At 61.0% G+C, this 16803-nt stretch overlaps 1 long non-coding RNA gene across 1 annotated transcript; it reads right to left on the reverse strand.

The window, feature by feature from the left end:
* Window positions 1–7969: 7969 nt before the first annotated feature.
* On the reverse strand, window positions 7970–15353 carry LOC109497861. Its single transcript, XR_006594977.1, has 2 exons — window positions 11054–15353; window positions 7970–9675 (listed from the first exon to the last, which is right to left on the reverse strand). It is a non-coding gene; the product is annotated as an uncharacterized LOC109497861 (long non-coding RNA).
* Between the last annotated feature and the right edge of the window lie 1450 nt (window positions 15354–16803).

Below are 16803 nucleotides of genomic sequence, written 5' to 3' on the forward strand. Positions count from 1 at the left end.
AATCTCAGCGCCTCGCCTGCCCCACCTTGGTTTTTGCGGAAGTAGCCCCCACGTGAGCCTCTGTGACGCGAGACAGACTTTCCGGGGACAAAATGAGCAGTCTTCACGGGAAGACCCGATTGGCGCGTGCTGAGACCTCCCAAGACCGTTCCTGCCTGGGATTCCGGGCCAGCTCCGTGGCGAGGCGGCGTCCAGGGCCGCCGACGCCAAGCGCTCTCGCAGTCAGCCCGCCCGTCCCCCACGTCGCTTCGCCTTTCCAGACACGTGTCTTCTGGGTTAAAACTCACGCGGCCCACCTGGCTGCTGCTGGTGGCCCCCGTGACAGGTGAGAGGGGTTGAGAGTTTGGGCAAGGAGCCGCTGGGTGGCCCGCGCTCCGGACACGCGGAACCTAGAGCCGTTGTGCCGAACCCGTGAGAACCTCGTCTGAAACAAGAACGGCTTGTGGCGAATGAGCCGTGAGTCGTGCTGGGGACATAAACTGCAAAATGGGCCGTGAGAGGCTTGATGCGCCTCAGACTTGTCCCAAACTCCTCCCGCTGCACTTCTTAGATACAGCAACACGGAGACGTCTTTAACAGGCGAGTGAGTTGAAAGTCGTCAGGGTTAAGTCCCTGACGTCATGCACGGACGGGCGTGCGCGTGTGACCCGGGTGGCCGCGGCCGGCGCCCAGCGGAGCCGCGTGCTTCGCCACTGGCTGGACCTCCGCGTGCCCCGGCCACAGACGTCAGCGGGGAGCTATCTTCATAAGCAGGAGGTATTCATAATCCCCCGTGTGGCAGCTCAATTATCTGTCCAACGGCAAGGGACTGTTACGGATGAGGCTATGATTAAATTTCCTCGTGTAACGACCCTAAGTAAATCTTTGCAATTTTCATTTTGTGGAGATTTAATATAGATCGGCGCCCTGTTGTTGGCTCCCATTTTAATCCAAAGTCACTCATTAAATGGAGACCGGCAGACGTCGGTGGGCAAGGCCTGTGGGCTGAGCTGCGGACTGGACGAGCCAGCCCCCGTTCCAGATGGACGGCTGCTGGCCTCGTTCTGTGATGGGCGCTAATCTGAAACCTTGACCTGCTTCTCTGCACATTACGCATATTAAATGCAACCTGGACACCCAGGGATGGGACGTGTGTGGCCACAGACAGGAACTAGAGACCGTCACGTTCACGGTACCAACAGTTCCCGAGATTTACCAAGTAGAAGAGTAGCAGGAAGGGCTGTTTACAACAGGCTATGATTCCCGTGTTAAAGGAAGAAAAATGTATGCAGGGATCAGATCTTCGTGGAGGGAGACGAGACGCTGCCCGCGGTGGGGCTTCTGGGGAAGAGGCTGAGGGCCCGGTGGGGAGGGGAGAGGGGACGCGGCCCCGGTGGCAGTTCTATACCCAGCCGTCTTCACACACTACGGATATTGTCTATGAAACCCGGAGACTAACCGTCGTGGGTTGAGTGTGGCTCCAAGTTACGTCCGTGTCCTGATGCCTGGACCTTGTGAATAGCACCTTGCAGAGCAAACTGTGTGAGTCAGTTAAGGATCTTGAGAAGAGGCACCTGTCCTCTCCTAGATCACCCGGCTGCACCCCAAAGGCACTCACCTGCATCCAAATCAGCAAAGGCAGAGGGAGTGGGGGGAGCTGCAGGGGGAGGCAGCAGAGAGGGGTTGGGAAGCCCGATGGACACCTACCCCAGGGTGGGAGGAGGCAAGGGGATTGTCCCCTGGAGCCTCAGGAGGCAGTACAGCCCCTGCTGACTCAGCCGTGGCCCAGAACTGTGGGAGAGCTCGGTTCCGACCCAGCAGCGGCCCAGGACTATGGAAGAGCTCGATTCCGACCCAGCCGTGGCCCAGAACTGTGGGAGAGCTCGGTTCCGACCCAGCAGCGGCCGCCACAGGGAAAGTACTGCAGACAGAAGGGAAGTGGTCTAACCTTGGTGGATACAAAACGACCCAGTCCACCCACTTGGGTCTCCCAGCCGATTTCCACTTTCCCTCTGGGGCCTCAAGTCTTCTGTGTGACTTTATTCTTCCAGAGGAACAAAAGGGGGGTGTGGCAGTGGTTGCCCCAGGTATGAACCACACACTAGGATGGGTCCCTCCCAGGGACTGGAAGAAAACCACTCAAAGACACCCCTTCCTCCAAACAAAACTGCCCTCCCAGCAAGCCCGGGGCCGTCTTGTCTGAGTTAAGCTCTGTGGTGCCTGTGGATGTCCGAAGGGGCCACCGGCGAGGAAGCCCCTTTATCAGTCTGTTTCTTTTCTTTTTTTAGAGAAGTTTTTCTTTTTTTCTTTTTTTAATGTTTTGTTAATTTATTTTGAGAGAGAGAGAGAGAGCACATGTGCTGGTGCAAGCACGGGGAGGGGCAGAGGGAGAGGGAGAGAGAGAATCCCAAGCAGGCTCCGCACCGCCAGCACAGAGCCCGATGCGGGGCTCGAACTCAACAACCGTGAGATCATGACCTGAGCTGAAACCAAGAGTGGGACGCTTAACCGACTGACCACTGAGGCGCCCCATCAATCTTTTTCAAGAGCACGGTGCTGTCCTCTGTCCAGGGTCTTTGCTGATGTCCTTGCAGACAGGGACCTGTGTCCTCTGGGCCACACCTGTCCCTTGGGCCCATCCGCACTGCTCGGATCACGCCTGGTCAAGCAGACACGGACACAATTCCCAGACTTCAGCAGGACGCCTCACCTTGGACCACATGGGGCCCCCCAGCCGTCTCTGCGAGCCCCTCTGTCCCCCAACGCCCTGCCCCAGCGACAGCGGGCTGGGGGTGGGGAGGGGGGAATCCAGACACACTGGCTCTATCAGTCCCCTTATATTTTATTGGTAGTAATAAATGCCCGTGCTAATTAACAGAATAGGTTTAACCGCAGTAATGACTGTATCACAGGAGTGGCCCTTCTGGGTCTTACATAAAACCCTCAGTGATAAAATTTCCTCTGTGCCATTTTCATTAAGTTTCCATTGTTCTGAAATGAGGCATAGGTTGTGCTAGAACATTCTGAAGGGGCTGCTGGAGCCTCACACCCGTGCTCCACTTGGGAAATGGGGTGGGGGTGCAGCGCTCGGATCCCGGGATCTGAAACATGCCCTCAGAACCATCTCTCCCCACGCCGTGGCCAGGCTGGAAGCAGGGGAGGACTGCACAGGCGACCCGGACAGGGCAGAGCCAGAGGCCCGGACAACCCGCTGATCGCCGAGCCTCAGTGTCGCAGTCTGGGTGGGGATGGGAGTCTCTCTCTAGGCTGGGGGTGGGGGGAGGTGCGTGCCTGCCTCCCTTGGGCTCAGCAGACAGACTTCTTACAAATGAGCCGTTTGGGGACCCTGGGCAGCACACGAGGAACTGTGTCCCCAGAAACCAACTTGCGCAATGCTTCCGGAGAGATCAGCCTGCTCTCAAGAGCCTGGTACATTTTCTCTCCCACGGGGATCAGCTCCCAGGATTCATTTGGACCTTCACCTGGTCCCCAGTGCCCGGGGCTAACTGTGCCCGCTGACCCCTTGCCAGGGAGGAACTGTGGGCAGCCGCGTCTCTCAGACATGGGCGCAGGAGCACCCAAAGACAGCACGAGGAAGCCAGAACAAGGACCCCCCAGGCCAGGCCCTAGACCAGAGCCCATCCCGCTGGCAGCGTGGGCCCCGTCTCTGTAAGGGGGAGGCACTCCTGACTCCCGAGCCGCAGGTCTACAGGGACTGGGAGCCGACTGGGGGTACGAATGCGGACGCAGTGGACGCGAGTTCCCGCCATCGCTGTGATCGCAGACAGACAGGTACCTGTGTCAGCAAAGCCAACTGTCCCAAGGTCACCACCTCCGTCCTTCCAGACCTACACATGGAAACCCCAGGAGAGTCATGTCGGAAATCAAGAGCCTGCATTTTTAAAACATGAGTTCAGGCTTTCCGCTAATTCTGACACTTGTTCTCTTTGTTCTCGACTGGTTTATCCTCCCTGGACCTCCCATCCCCCATCCCAGCCTCCCTCCCCCCTGCCCCCAGCCTCCAGTCCCACTCCTGAGCCTCCCATTCCCACTCCGTCCACTCCCATCCCCCCCCCCGGGGCCTCCCCTCTCTCTTCCTCTCAGCCTGGGGAGTCTGCCCTCACGTGAGACCACTGCCCAGGAGAGGACTATGACCTCTGAGGGCCCCTGTCTGTCCCTTGGATGCTTCCACAGACCCAGGCGGGCGGCAGAGTTTGCCAGGAAGCAGTCACTCTTTGTCAACTGAAGCCAAGAGCCGAGGCCGCAGGGCAGCACCTGCCCCCAGCTGCTGCTGTCCTCTCTGTAAACCACCAGCCACTGGGCCCAGCTCAGGCCCTCTCAGGGCCGCCAGCAGGCCCATCCATGAATATTGATGGCACTGCCTTTGTGACAAGCGTCCCACATGGGCCCGGGCCCGCTGCAGAGCGGCCGCTGCTCCGAGACCTATCCGGCTTTGTTGAGGGCCAGGACGCGCGGCGGCGACAGATGGACACTGGCCTCCAAACCTCTGTGCGCCCGAGCGCTGCACAAAGGAGCCCGGGATGTTTTTAATATCACACACTTGCCTCGGGGCTTGTTTTCAGTCCCATTTACCAAGGGCTTGGGCTTTTTATCAGTCAAATGCCTTAAGCACTTTGTCAACTTGGACATCTGGCCGCGCGCTTACAATTTTTTTATTTGCTAAAATATTTAACAGTGTGGCGGGGAGGGCGGGGGTCACCGGAGACTCGGGCCGCCGTGGCACATGCGGGCACCAGCCACCCCAGCAAAGCACCACAGGGGACTCCGTGGGAGTGGCTCTTCCCTGCTGGAGCAGTGGGAGTTCACCCCATTCGGGGCCTGATGGACGCCTCAACATGTCCCCGCCTCTAAACCGTAGGGATCTGTGAAGTCAGCAGACAGTCATGATTGACAACGGGGCTGTAATCGATCCTGTACGTGCACGTCCACGGCAGCAGTCTGTTGGGTACCAGAGCGCAGCCGAGGCTGGAGTCGACCCAAGTGCCCACCAGCCCGTGAACGGATGGACCAAACGTGGCCCATCTAGACAATGTGCGCCACTCAGCCACACGAGGAACGTGGTTCTGACTCGCACGGCACACGTGGGCCTGGAGAACGTGACGCGGGGCGAAAGCGGCCACTCACAAAAGGCCACACGGTGTGAGATTCCACTGGCACGAACTGCCCACAGCAGGCAAACAAGGGGGACAGGAAACGGATGGGTGGTTGGCAGGGGCGGGCGGTGCGGAGGGCAGGGGCGGGGGGTGCGGCGTCCTTCTGGGGTGATGAAAAGTCTGGAACCGTACAGTGATGAGATGATTGTACAAAATTAAAAGTGGTTAACACGGTAAATTCGTAAAAGGGAATTTACCAAGATGAAGTGAGGCTGGTACTGGCTGTAATGGCCTTAACCCTGATCATCAGAGGTCATCAGTGATTAAGGGTCCCCTTGTGCTCAGCACGGCTGTCTGCTGAGGCCACATTAATGAGCAAGAACAGGCATGGACAGCAACCAGATAACTTAGTCTGAGATGAAGGAAGGCTTCCTGGAGGAGGTGACGTTGGGCTGAGCTCAGGAGAATGGGGAGGGGGTCCAGGCAGGGAAACAGCAGGGAGGCCATTGAGGCAGCAGTGTGGCTCCCAGGGATGAGAGAAGGATGACCTAGGTAGGGAACAAAGAGGTCGAGAGGGCAGTGCCAGGCACCCTGCTCCTGCCCCAGGAACAGCGGGTCACCCGTGTAGAAAGGAGGTACATCAGAGGGCAGTTTGCCTGCCCCGTGGGCCCTTCCCTGAGCCCCTCCCACGTGCCTGGCCTGGTGAAGCTGTTCTCTCATGCCTGCCCTGGGCCCCACACTTCCCAGGTAAGGACGCTGAGGCTCAGAGAAGGTGGGTCACCGTGAACCCCATGCCCCCTCCGGGCAAGGCCTCAAGCCTGAGTCTGGAGCTCCTCTCCAGCAGAGGGAGGCAGCAGCCTGCCAGCTCCAGTGAGCGCCCCGAGGGATAAAGACTCCTGAGAAGTCTCAAGAAACTGGCCCAAAGCCTGTGGTCGTACAGCCTGGGCCCCGGGAAGCCGAGGTCCCCAGTGTTGGTCCAAGTCCTCAGTCCTGGTGAGGACCACTCTCCGTGCCTCACCCTCTCCTGGGCCACCATAAGAGGCCACCAGCAGCACACGAGTGCACGGTTGCAGGAGCCACCAGACTGACTGGGGTGCTCCTGCCTCAGACCAGCCTCCATCACTCGCCAGCAGAGGGGGCCTAGCCCCTGGGGCTGCACACAGTCTGAGGACCCCATCCCCAAATGCCTGTGCACAGGGGATGACCGTGGTGCCATCCGCGTCTGCCTATAGCACTGAAGGTCCACAGCCAGGGCCAGGCCAACAGAAGACAGCACAAAGGACACAGTGTGGAGGGACATATCCTGGATGGCTAGGGGAAACTGAGCCCTCCCCAGCCTGGAGGGTCTGCCTGGCTGTCAGAGGACATTCCTGGGAAGAGGTAGAGAGAGGCTGGGGTAGGGGATGTTGTAGGGCATGTTCTGGGGAGATGGTCAGGGCCGCTGTGGGTCACGATCCTGTCCCCAGACAGGCTGGTGGTCGTCGAGCAGGGTCTCTACGTCCAGGAGCCCCCAGTGGCCCCAGATGTGCCCACCTCACCCTCACCAGTCCCACGCCCCCTCTCTTGGCCCGCCCTCCTGCTGTGCCAGGCCCCCTCGGCTTGCTGCCCCCCCGCCCACTCCCCTGTCTCCTGCCTGCCCCCACTGTCTGAGGACAGAGACAGACCCACTCCACCCCACAGCAGGTTGGCCAAGGCACCTCTACACTCCTGGACCCATCCACAGTCCTAGTGCCCACACTGTCTGGAGAGCAGAGGAGTGAGGAAGATTCCAGAGGCTTCCACACAGTCAGCATGCCCAAGCTTGGACCAGTTCCCCAAAATGGCCCAGCAGGGTGTTGACCTACAGCCCTCTACACCCGCCTGGCCTTTGGACACTGTTCTCAGAGCCCTGAGTGTTCCCCCGCCCCCCATCTCTTCCCCGTCACACCCACCAAACCCTGCAGGATGCCACCCCGGGGAAGCCACTCGGACTTCCCAGCCCAAGTCAGCCCATGTTCCCACCCCATGAGCCATCCAGGCCTTTTTCCTGAGCTGGGCGGGACCCCACCATTGACGCCTGAAGTCAGCACCTCGGACAGGGCCAGGCTCTGGGGGAGCCCCTCAGGGACCCTGGAAGGGGTTCACGAGGTTACCACCCCAACTCCTGGAGGGGACAGCAGCAAGACAGGACTCACCTGTGGAGGAGGGTGGCAGCAGGGACTGGACCCGATCGGCTGGACCCAGGATGCAGCGGAGGGGGCCCTGCGGCCAGCTTGGGACGCAGTGGAGGGGGGCATGACGGCCCACTCGAGACGCTGTGTCCTCCGTCAGCTTCTTCAAAGAGGACATCTGTTCGTCTCTCAAGGAGACCGGCTTCTCTCCCCGCCCTCCTCTGGATGAGCTTCCATGTCCCCACAAAGGTGCCGACAGACATGAAGTGTGCCCGCCGAGCCCACCCTCATGTGGCTGAGCGTCTCGGGCTGACCCTGGGTCACCTGCACCCCCACCCCACCCCCTCTGTCCCTCCCAGCTCCGGGGCTCCATCCCCACGGGTCTGGGCCGCGCAGCCCCCTCCGCCAGCACCGCCAGGACCCCAGCCGGCTCGCGCAGGTTCTGGTGCACCTCTTGCCTTTAGATGTTCAGCAGCATGAATATTCTTATTTTTTATTTAAAACTAATTTGGAGTTCTCGCTCTCTAAGGGGCTTCTAATCACCAAAAATCGCCTACGGCAAGAGCTGATTGACAGGCCAACGTGGCCACTTCTGAAGAACAAATTGGCCATTGGCGGAGCCACATACAAAGGGAAATGCCAAGGGCTTGTATTTATGAGCTATTAGGGAGAATGCTATTAGCATCTGCTTCCCACATGGGCAAAAACACCTGTCAGACATCAGGAGACCATAAAACAGCACACGTTTAATAGTTACTTTGTTTAAAAAGTCATTAAAATTGAATGTCAGCTAAAACTTAGGAAAACAGTTATTCTTCAAACCCCTTTGATTCTTGCTAGCAAGCACACAGGACTCTTTCTTCCCAGGACAAAGACACAAGTTTGTAAAGGGGAGGGGGGGACTGCCCCAGAGCAGCTTCAGTGACAGAGCGAGGCTTGAGGGAGAAGAAGTGTCTGTTGGGACCCCCGATGAGGTCCTGGGTGTGGCGGGGTGGAGGTGCCTGCCCACCCTGTGGGATGGCTGGCTGGACAGGGCTGCACCCTCACCAGAGTCTGCAGACTGGGTCATCCCAAAGGCCTCCACCCTGACTGTCCCCACTTGCCCTCAGTCCTCCCCCAGCAGGGTCCTCCCCAGGCAGTGTCCTCTCCAAGCAGGGTCCTCCCCAGGCAGGGTCCTCCCGAGGCAGGGTCGTTCCCAGGCAGTGTCCTCCCCGAGCAGGATCCTCCCCAGGCAGGGACCACAAATGAGGTGGGCTCTCTCCAGCCACGAGGAGGCAAGTGCAGGACCCTCACATCTCCTCAGTGTCCCCAGGAGCTGCCAAGTAGCCAACAATTAGGGCCAATTCTGGAGACGACTCCTGATGGGAACTCATGGGCCCAAGCCCAGGATCGGGTCAGAGTGGCAGGTGGGGCTGGGGGGCCGCTAGTCAGGCAGCCAGAGCAGGGCCAGGCCAGTCCGAGGGGCTGTCCGCCCTGGAAAGTGGAGACAACTGCCCGCTGCTCACAAACAACAGATGGTCCCGGGGACAGAAATTGGCCCACAGCCCTTGTCACATTCGCTACACAATGTGGGTCAAATACTGAAGGCAGGGAGAGGTTTGCTTTGGGAGATGGCAGGGGCAGGGAGCCCTGGTACAAGCGAAGCCCACCATCGTCTCCACCCCACTGGACAGAGGGGAAGGGAGACGGGGCGGCCCAGGTCACATCCCTGACCCTCACCACACGGAGGGAAGGACTGAGATGGCCGGAGTCACGTCCCTGATTGTCACTGGTTGGAGGGGAAGAACGAGGCCAGGGTTAGGCACAGGCACAGGCAGCTGATGAGAGTGACCAGCCGGCCCTGGGGACTTTGGCCCCAAGAACGTTGTTCTTGCTCAGGTTCTTGGCCCATCTTTGCCAGGGGCCTGCATGGTGCTGGGGGGCTCAGCCCAGGGCTGCACGTCAGCTAAAGGTTGATGGAAGGAAGGAAAAGTTCCGCCTGGCCATGTCAGGGCTTCGGAGCTCCCAGGGTAGCTGGACAGCTGGACATAGAGACCCCAAGAGAGAGCAGACGCTGTAATTGGCCAGTTTTGACAACGTGACCCGTGCTACAATGGACCAGGTAGCCCAGCCTGGGGCATCTTTCATGTAGATGAGTTAACCCTGGTGAAGTCGTTTCAGCAGCAGAGCCGTGGAAATGTTGGACATGGTGTGTGTGGCCACGTGGAATGATGAGCAAGGACTTCACCGGCTCAGCGAGGAAGCTCCGGAGAACGTTCTCCAGGGAACACATCACATGATGGAAGCTGTGTGGGGTCTGTGGCTCTGGTGTCCTCGCGGGTGGTGCCTGCGGATCCGTGTATGCTTGGTCATCCATTTGGGGCAAAGTCCTGGGGACGGGGCAGAGGAATCTGAATGGTGGCACAGCCCTCCTTCCCCAAAAAGCCATCATCCTGGGGAGAAAACGGCATGAGATGATGATGCTGAGGGTCCGTGGGGGACACTGCAGCTCGTCCCCAACCCCCTCACCCCAGCTCAGCCCCAGGGACTCAGGGACTCCTGAGGAATGGCAGTTTGGGAAGGCCAGGGGTGGTGAGCAGTGTGGAGGGCTGGGTCTTACTGTCCCTGTCCTTATACTGGGGGAGCCTGGGGCGGGGACTCCCTAGCCCCAAATTCCAAATGACCTTCAGGAAGCTTTCGGACCATGTACCGTCGAACAACGCTCTAATCCCAGCCTGTGAGACAGGGCCACTGTCCTGCAGGGACAGAGGAAGGAGGACCCAGGGTTGGACCGCGGGCCGGACAGGCTGGAGCCGCTCCTCGGTGGGCATCAGGGGCCACGGACGGAGGTGAGCGACCCCGGAAAACACCGTCAGCGCCCCGGACGGGGGGGCCACACGTCCCCGTTGGGGATCAAGTCTCCTCACAGAGGGCACAGAGGGGCCAGCGCCCAACCGAGGCATGCGCACACGGACAGCGGCCTGAAGCCCTGTCACCAAGTATCAGCAGTCCTCTCTCGGGGGCATTTATTCCCACTCATTCGTCCTCTGCGTTCTTAGCAAAGAGCGTGTCTCTGCCAAGTCCATCAGGGCAGCGTCTCCAAACTGGAGAGCAAGTGTGGGCCCAGGGGGGCCGATGGTGCGTGCGACCCCCGGCACTGCCCACGAGCTGGGAGGCTCCAGGCGGGTTCGCTGCCCCTCTGCCTCCCTGGGGATGGGGTGCCAACATGACGGCCTCTTCCCCTACTGTTCGAGGACTCCAGACAGGCTCCGTGACCCGCCATGGCCTCCGTCCCTCCGGACGCAAGGAGGGCGGCCGGTACCGGGCACCTGACCCGGTCTCCGAATAGCCCTGTGCGGCCGACACTTGCAGCTGAGGCGAAATTTGCAGGACGTTAAACCAGATGCTTTTTCTTAATGTTATTTTGAGAGAGAGGGAGTGAGTGTGCGCAAGCACCCGTACGCGGAGCAGGGGCAGAGAGGGAGGGAGAGAGAGAATCCCAAGCAGGCTCTGAGCTGTCGGCACAGAGCCCAACATGGGGCTCGAACTCAAGAACTGTGAGATCCTGACCTGGGGCGAAACCGAGTGTCAGACGCTCAACCGCCTGAGCCCCCAGGAGCCCCGCTAAACCAGACACGGTCAGCGGCAGTTAGCACATTCGGTGCTGTGCGGCCCCACCGCCTCTCGTTCCGGAACATTCCTTCACCCCAAACGGAGGCCCGCCACCGGCGGCAGTCACGCTCTGCCCACCCCGATCCCTGGCAACACCGATCTGCTTCTGCCCCTGCGGACTTTCCTACGACTCGTGTCCTCCCGGGTCCGGCCTCTCACCCCACGCCGTGGTTTCAAGGCTCGTCCACGCGGCCGCGTCCACGCTTCGCTCCTTGCTGAGCCCGAGTGACACCCCGCCGGGGGCTGGACCGCGTTTGGCGGACCCGTCGTTGTCTCCAGCTCTGGCTGCCGCCAGCGTCCGCGTGTGGGTTCTGCACGGACACCCCGCCATCCCTCTTGGGCGCACGCGGAGCGCTGGAGCTGCTGGGTTGCTATGGAAACCTCACAGTTCGGCGTCTGAGGATCTGCCAGGCGGCTCTGCCCGGGGGCTGCACCCTGTACCCCCCCGGCCGGCGTGAGTGGGGCTCCGCTTCCCCACCGCGTTCACGCCAACGCTTCCCGCGGCCTGTGTGCTGATTCCAGCCGCCTCCTGGCTGGGCGCCGGGCCCGCCGAGGTGGATCCGCACGTCAGCAAATGATGATGCCGTGCGTCTTTCCACGGGCCGTGCTGTGCGCCAGGGCTTACGGGCCCGCGGCTTGTTTGTGGCGAGCAGGACTGAGCCGTTCGTTCCCCTGGACGCCGGTCGCTGGGGCGCTGTGTTCTGTCTGCACCGTGGTCTCCCGGGCCTGCACTGGCGTTTCTGTTGCAGCAAAGGGAGAGTCTCAGACACGGAGGACATGGGTCTCCCCCCAGCCAGGAGAGGCTGCCCCGGGGGCCGGGTGGAGATTTGCCGCAGGAGGTCACAGGGGGGGTCTCGGCACCACCCTGTGGGGAGGGACGGAGCAGGGGGAAAGCCGCAGCCACAGCCGAGGTCTCCATGGCCCCGCGGGAGGTTCTGGAGCTATGACGGCCCTCACTGCGGTCCAGCTGAGGCTGGGGGTGCTGGTGGGGTGGGGCGGCGGGCCAACCCTGGGGGAGGCGCAGCCTGGGAAAGGGGCTCGGCTGGCAGCTGCCAGCAGCCCCCACCCCCATCCTAAGTGGGGTCTGGTCGCCCACAGCATTTTCTATGGCCTCCAGGGCAGCCTCACCTGCCCTCTACGGCCCTGGGTTCAGGGCAGGTGGCAACAGAGAAGCCACACTGTATGGCTGAATTGTGTCCCCCAAACCCAATGTTGAAGCTCTAACTCCCGGGATGTCGGGGTGACTGTATTTGGAAGGGGGGTTTTCACAGAGGTGATCGGGTCAAATGAGATCAGTGGGGTGTGCCCCATCCAGTCCGTGTCCTTGTAAGGAGAGATCTGGAGGATGGCATCTGCACGGGGCCCAGGAGAGAGGCCTGGGGTGGGGGCGGCCTCTGTGGTTGGAGCCCCTAGCACGCAGCACTTTGTTCTGACAGCCTCGGGACGCTAAAACGCCACCGTCACACCTACCCCGAGGGCGCTGGGCTGGTCCCTGTGGAGGCACCTAATTCTGGGAATACAAACGTGCATCCAGGCAGGCACAGAGATAGAAGACAGGAGGGGGGTCGACAGAATACGAAACGTCCCTGCTGGGTGCAGCAGGTGTCGGGGAAACCGCCGGCTCGTACACAGGGAGCGCATCCCCCAGGCGTCCTCTTCACCGAGGAACAGGAGGAAATAGGAAAATACATTCCCAGCCTGGGCACCGGCTGAAGGCTCTCTGAGCCAGAGGAAGAGGGAAAACTTGAACCACTTACGGGTTTGCCGGATGGCAATTAATGCTAACGCGTTAAATAATTTAATTGGACAGGGTGTACTTCGTGTCACATGTCCCTGGCATTAGTGGCATCTCTGTTAGTCTGTCCTTGGCACAGACGCTTTCCCGGCTCCTTCCTAAAGCAGCTCCTGGGTCCTCTGCCCACCTGAGCAAAGGCAGGCATTGCTTTTGTGAGCAGGAGGAAGTGGGCATCGGTCGAATTCTCCCTGAACAACAATCGTGAGCCAAGACTGGACAGCCGAAGGGCGGCTGGGGACCAGAGCTGGATGCCCTTAAACTCAGGGCCCCCCTGCGGTCTTCCCAAGAGAACGAGCCCCGTTCCTCCCGCAAGCCGGACCCAGCTCAGATGCCCCCAGACCCTCCAGCACCCACGTTGGACGGGCACACCCCTCCACTCTCTCCTCAGGAAGCCCTAACCCGTCACCCGAAATCCAGGCTACTTTACGTTAATCATCGTATTCTCTCTAGCAGCCGCTGTAGGTCGGGCATTGGAGGGGGCTCATCTGGGCCATTCTGTCGGGGGCTCCTCGTGCAGTTAGCCAGAGAGCCTCTGTCTCTTCATGCACACCAGGGCCTCCCCGTGTCTCCCTCACAGCATGGTGGGGGCCCCAGACCCAGTGTCCCAGGAGAGCTTTCCCTGACCTAATCCAGAAATCACCTTCCGGTCTCAGAGACCACCTAGATCCAAGGTGCTCAAGGAAAGGAATTTGGGGGCTACTTTTAAAATAGCAGCTCGGCTTCTCGGGGAGGAAGGGCCTCCCTCCCCTGTGCCCGCTTCCCCCCGAGGCGGGCACAAAGCTGCCTGATCAATGCCAAGGCAGCAGACCCCAGGATTCCCACCACACGTGTCCCAGGGCCTGTTGATGCTGGGTATCTCTGCCAGGCAGAGCAGAGGGCACAGTGCCCTCCACCAAGGACCACCGAGGCCAGGCCCCAGGCTGGGGGGCGTGAAGGAGCACTGTTCATGAGCCCCGCCCTCAGAGCCCCTGTCTAGTGGGGGGCCCCTGCCACACCAGCACCGTGTGTGTGCCTGCACGTACACGTGTGTGCACGCATGTGTACGTGTGTGTTGGGTGATGGGGTGGGGGTGATCTAGGCAGTGACAGAGGCCAGGCCAAGGTCTGGAGGTGGAAAATATAGGCAGGGCAGAGAACAGGTGTGTCTGACTGACCACAGGCACCAGGTGTGAGGGCTGGAGGGACACGGGGCCTGGAGTCTCAGAGACTGAAGCAGGAGCCCCGGGGTCAGTCCCCGCCACTAAGCTGCCTCACTGACCTTGGCAAGAGTCATTTTAGTAGGTGGTCAGGCTGAGAGGGGCACAGGACCCTCTGGGGGGACAGAGACAGAGACAGAGAGATGGAGACAGAGACAGAGGGAGCAGGAACGGGGTGTGGGTCTCGAGCTGGCTGTCTACATCTTTGTTGGTAGGAGGAGGGTGGCAGGAGGGGCCCCGAGGTCTCTGCAACAGCACGGTGGCTGGCGGGCTCAGGCCCTGCCCGCTGGACGCTGGCTCACAGGGTGTGAGGAGCAGGCTGAGGTCCTTCCCCCCACTGCCAGGCGCAGCTCTGGTGAGCCCCTGGCCTCCCCGCTGCCCACTGAGGACAGGCAGGGATGAGTGCCTGGTGTGGGTGGGGCCCAGGGCCGGTGGAAGGTGCGGGGACAGCACCCACCCCGAGGCACCTTCTCCCAGCTTCCAGCCCCTGCTCGCAGGACTCGGGGACACAGGGCTGCTTGGGCATGGCAGTGCTGGCCAGCCCCCCTCCCCTCCGCTGGCCTGTAACCCCACATGGCCACCGCCTCGGGCTCAGGAAGGGCATCAGCTAGACTCCAAGGAGGACCAGCCAGGGTCCACTGCCCCACAAGGGGCTGGTCGGCGACGGAGAACACAGCTCCCCCGCCACCGGCACCAGCCTCCCCGCCAGCTTCTTTCAAAGTTGGGAGTGTCTTTTGTATTCCAAAGGCCAAAGGGCCAAGCTTGCCTTTAATTAAAATGCACGTCCTTTAATTAAAGGCCCCATAACACATGAAGGGCATCCACTGAAATAGGACGTGTGACACAGTCATTTCCCTGCTGTTAATTACTAATTAATGAAGCTATTTCAATTAATAGCTTCCCCACCTCACTCCCCCTCTGACAGGCCCCGTGCTGGGGCGCGTCCTAGAATCAGACACCAGCTCCCGTGCCAGCAGCCACCGTGCTGAATATTCATGCCACGACCTCAAAGCTTTTCAATTAAACATAATAAAATAAATCCCAGTCAAAGCGCAGGCCAATTGTAGCTCATCTCCTTCCTCGGGCGCCCGAAGAGGGGGACCGGACGGCCCGCTGCAGACAGGACGGAGCATGGCCGGTGGCCCCTGCATGTCCCCCCGGTTGTGAGGTCCGACTCACCCAGGGGGATGGGTGTCCAGAAGTCCCCGAAGGGGCAAGTGGGGACTCCCAGGGCACTGCAGTCCTGCAGCCGAAAAGACACAGCCAGAAATGGAGGGCCAAGGAGGGTGGCCCAGAGAGGTGGGGGGCCGTTAACATGTTCATTAGGAATTTTAAGTGGCCATTAAAGATCCTGCTTTAAAGAAACGAGGAGAGGGGCACCTGGGTGGCTCAGCTGGTTGAGCACCGACTTCGGCTCAGGTGATGATCTCACGGTTGGTGGGTTTGAGTCCCGCATCGGGCTCTGTGTTGACAGCTCAGGGCCTGGAGCCCGCTTCGGAGTCTGTGTCTCCCTCTCTGTCTGCCCCTCCCCCGCTCGTGCTCTGTCTCTCTTAAAAACAAAAAATAATAAACATAAAAAAAGTGACCTTATAAAAAGAAACGAGGGGGAAAGTCATTTGTGGTGACCACGTGTGGGCGGGAGCTGAAGGGAGGGCACCCGGAAGCCTGTGTGGGGTCTGGGTCCAAGGACAGGACTCAGGGAAGCCTGTGCCCCCACCCGAGGGACATCCGGAGTCTGAACCCCCAGCGCCCCTGCTGCCTCCTTGCTCAGGTAGGTGGAGGACAGCCCCGTCTGGAGGACCCAGCCCCTGCCCCCAGTGTTGAGTCACCGGCCGGTGCCCCAAGCCCGGCCCCAGCCCCTCCCCCTCCCCCTCCGAGTCGGGCTCCTGCCGCGCTGTCCAGCCTCCCGCCTGCCCTGGCCCGCCCTCGCCGCAGGGTCCCCTGCACCTGGAACATCCTTCCAGCCCGTTCCCTCCAACGGAGCGGAGCGGCAGGGCACCCACGGACAGGGCACTGAGCAGCCCGCCGGAGGCCCCTCCCACGGCACCTAGAGGCGGCTGGACGGCCGGACGCAGCCCTGTCAGACGGCGCCCTCTGTCGGCCAGCTGCAGGTGACAGCAGCCCGGGCCTCTGGAGGTGCCTCCAGGCAGGGCCGCAGCGGCACACACGGACTCCCGCACCCCCGGGGGCAGTGAGCTGCGAGCACGGTTGGGTGTGCGGTGCAGGAGGCCGGCCCGAGCCCTACGCCTCCCGGCTCTGCTGCTTTCGCCCCCGTCGCTGCCTGACCTTGGTCCCCGTCAGCCACCGGGACCTGCCAGGGCTGTTGACAGGGGACGCGTCTGAGCCTGGGAGCGGCAGATAACACAGGGCTGGGCCCCCACCGGGCTGGAACACTCTCTGCCAGCAGCACCCTCCCTGCCAACAACCGTTTCCCCCAGACTCTGCAGCCCTGACCGAGCTCCAACACTGGCCTTAGAGCATCCAGCCCAGAGACGGCTTCCCAGATCAGGAACGGCCGTTGCCGGAGGGGGCCGGGCCCCTCTGCTGGGCACCCGGCCTGTGTCCCCAAATCCCATGTGCCTGCCTCCCTCCTCTGACTCTGCAGAGGGGACCGAGTGGGACCCGATATGGCGTCCTGGGGGCCTGGGGCCTCAGTTCACACACGTGTATCTTGGTTCTCCTTCTGAGCAGACCCACCGTCGCTTCCTGTGTCCCATGTTCCTTCAGGGGCTCAGGGTCCGAGACCCTCAAGGACTGAGCAACCACGGGAAGGACCACCTCCTTGCTTACACTCTCAGAGACCTCACGGTTTGCTGTGGGTTGCGAAGGTGTTAAAGGCCTCACCCCGACAGCCAAAGGTTGAAACAAGCCAGGAGTCCACCGCAGACGAGTGGGCGAACAGGTGTGGCCCGTGCACAC

This window comes from Felis catus, chromosome A3, assembly GCF_018350175.1.
Source record: "Felis catus isolate Fca126 chromosome A3, F.catus_Fca126_mat1.0, whole genome shotgun sequence".
Lineage (NCBI taxonomy): Eukaryota > Metazoa > Chordata > Mammalia > Carnivora > Felidae > Felis > Felis catus.